The following is a 3,327-nucleotide window of genomic DNA, read 5'->3' as shown; positions in this document are numbered from 1 at the left end:
CCTTCCTTCCGAGGAGTGGCTGGTGGATTTGAACCACCAGCAAGAAAAAAGAAGACTCTTAATGAGGTGGGTTGACACAGTGACTGAAACAATGGGCTCAAGCACGGCAACAGTTGTGAGGATGGCACGGGCCTGGGAAGTGTTTAATTCTGTTGTACAGTGGGTCTTTATGAGTTGAAACCAACTCAATGGCACCTAACAACAAAAACATGTGGATAGATAGGTAGGTCAGTAGGTAGACAGATACATATAGATAGGTAGATAGATGTTAGATAGATTGATGGATAGACAGATAAAAGCATTCTGTCAAATTCCACCAATTTGTCATCAAATTTCTTAGCCAACCATGGACAGGAGAAAACCGTCTTAACCTGATAAATGGTTATTGAGAGTCTTCTTTTTCCCTGTGGCAAGAGGAGATAGAGAAATTCAATATCTTCAGCCAAACAAGGCCAGGAGTTGATTGTGGAACAGACCATTAACTGCTCATATGCACGTTCAAGTTGAAGTTGAAGACAATTAAAACAAGCCCATGAGAGCCGAAATATGACCTTGATAATATCCCTCCTGAATTTAGAGACCATTTAAAGAACAGATTTGATGCATTGAACACCAATGACCGAAAACTAGAGGAATTGTGGGATGACATCAAGAACATCATTCATGAAGAAAGCAAGAGGTCATTAACGAGACGAGAAAGGAAGAAAAGACCAAAATGGATGTCAGAACAGACTCTGAAAGTTGTCTTTGAGTGAGAGTAGCTAAAGCAAATGGAAGAAATGACAAGATAAAAGAGCAGAATAGAAGATTTCAAAGAGCAACTTGAATAGACAAAGGCAATTACTATAATGAAATGTGAAAAGACCTGGGGTTAGGAAACCAAAAAGGAAGAATATGCTTTGTATTTCTCAAGCTGAAAAAACTGAGGGAAAAATTGAAGCCTTGAGTTGCAATATTGAAAGATTCTATGGGGAAACTATTGAATGATGCAGGCAACATCAAAAGAAGATGGAAGAAATGCACAGTCACTGTACCAAAAAGAATTGGTAGATGTTCATCCGTTTCAGGAGGAGGCATATAATCAAGAAGCAATGGTATTGAAGGAAGAAGTCAAAGCTGCACTGAAGGAACTGGCAAAGAACAAGGCTCCAAGAATTGACAGAATACCCATTGAGATGTTTCAACAAAGAGATGCCATACTGGAGGCACTCACTTGGCTATGCCAAGAGATTTGGAGGAAAACTACCTGGTCAACTGACTGGAAGATATCCATATTTGTACCCTTCCAAAGAAGGGTGATCTCAGAGAATGTGGAAATTATCTGACAGTATTATTAATATCACAGGCAAATGAAATATTGCTGAAGATAATTCCAAAATGGTTGCAGCAGTATATTGACAGAGAGCTTCCAGAAATGCAAGCTGGATTCAGAAGAGGACATGGAATGAGGGATATCATATCTGATGTCAGATGGATCTTAGCTGAAAGCAAAGAATACCAGAAAGATGTTTACCTATGTTTTATTGACTATGAAAACATTCTGTGGTGTGGATCATAACAAATTATGGGTAACATTGAGAAGAATGGGAATTCTGGAACACTTGATTGTACTCATGAGGAACATGTACATAGATCAGGAGGCTGTCATTTGAACAGAACAAGGGGATACTTTATGGTTCAAAATCAAGAATGGTGTGTGTCAGTGTTGTATTCTTTCTCCATACTTATTCAAATTTTAAAATAATCCGAGAAGCTGGACTATATGAAGAAGAACATGACATTAAGACTGGAGGAAGAATCACTAACAACCTGTGATATGTAGATGACACAACTTTGCTTACTGAAAGTGAAGATGACTTGAAGCACTTACTGATGAAGATTAAAGACTACGGTCTGCAGTATAGATTATACCTCAATATAAAGAAAACAAAAATCCTCACAACTCGTCCAATAAACAGCTTCATGATAAATGGAGAAAAGCCTGAAGTTGTCAAGGATTTCATATTACTTGGTTCTACAATCAACACCAATGGAAGCAGCAGTCAGGACATCAGATGACGTATAGTACTGGGCAAGTCGGCTGCAAAAGACCCTTTTCAAGTGCTAGAGAGCAAAGATGTCTCCTTCAAGTTTGAGGTGCACCTGATCCAAGCCATGGTATTTTCAATCATCTCTTATGCATGCAAGAGCTAGATAATGAATATTGAAGACCAAATAATTGATGCTTTTGAGTTGTGATGTTGGAGAAGAATGTTAAGAGTATCGTAGTCTGCTAAAAGGACTAATAAGTCTGTCCTGGAAGAAGTGCAGCCAGAATGCTCCTTGGAAGCATGAATGGCCAGACTCCATCTCACATACTTTGCTGTCAGAAGGAACCATTCCCTGGAGAAGGACATCATGCTTGGTAAAGTAGGGGGTCAATGAAGAAAGGGAAGGCCCTCAATAAGATGGCTTGACACAGTGGCTGCAATGATGGGCTCAGGTATAGCAAGTACTGTGAGGCTGGCCAAGATTGTTCAGTGTTTCATTCTGCTGTGCATAGGGTCACTATGAGTTGGAGATGACTGGACGGCACCTAACAACAACTAAAAACCCACAGCAAATCTCATCCTTAATTGTGAAATGATAGAGGCATTCCCTATAAAGTCAGAAACTAGACAAGATGCTCACTGTCATCACCTCTCTTCAATATTGTATTAGAGGACAATAAAGATAAAGCTATAGGAATTGCAAAAATATTTCTTAAACAAGACACAGAAAAAAGATTAATAAATATCATCTCATTAAAATGATAAACTTCTGAAGAGTTCCAGTAAGATGGTGGAATAGGCAGAAAAACTGCACAGACCTTCTTCAATAAAGAAAGGGGGAACCAATTAACACAGATACATAAGATAATCCTGGACCCCTGAGCTTTGAAGTGAAGGATGTAGAAGTGGACTACATTCTAACTAGTACAAAAATTTGCATGAAAACACCAAAAAAGGAGACATATGGAGCTGCAGTCTGGCAGGGATCCTGATGGCACAGACAGCTTGGATATTGCCGAGTGGGGTTAGGACCTAAGAATTAACCTAAAAATCAGCCCTACTAGCCAGGGACTGCATGGAGGACTGCTCTGATGGCTGGTGAATAAAAGGGGAAGCAGCGAAGAGGAAGGTGGGCTGAGCTGTGGACTTTTGCCTGTCTAGAGGGCGCAGCCATTTTGAATGTTTACAAATGATTTGACCATTTGGGATATTTAAAGCAACTGTGTTCTCCCAGATTCCAGGGACTTAAGAAGAGGCTCCACTTGCCAGGAACCACAAGGACATTCTGGATGTTGAC

Source organism: Orycteropus afer, unplaced genomic scaffold, assembly GCF_000298275.1.
Source record: "Orycteropus afer afer isolate SDZICR_OR568_19922 unplaced genomic scaffold, OryAfe1.0 scaffold01095, whole genome shotgun sequence".
Classification (NCBI taxonomy): Eukaryota; Metazoa; Chordata; class Mammalia; order Tubulidentata; family Orycteropodidae; genus Orycteropus; species Orycteropus afer.
Note: the sequence above shows the minus strand (reverse complement) of the source record.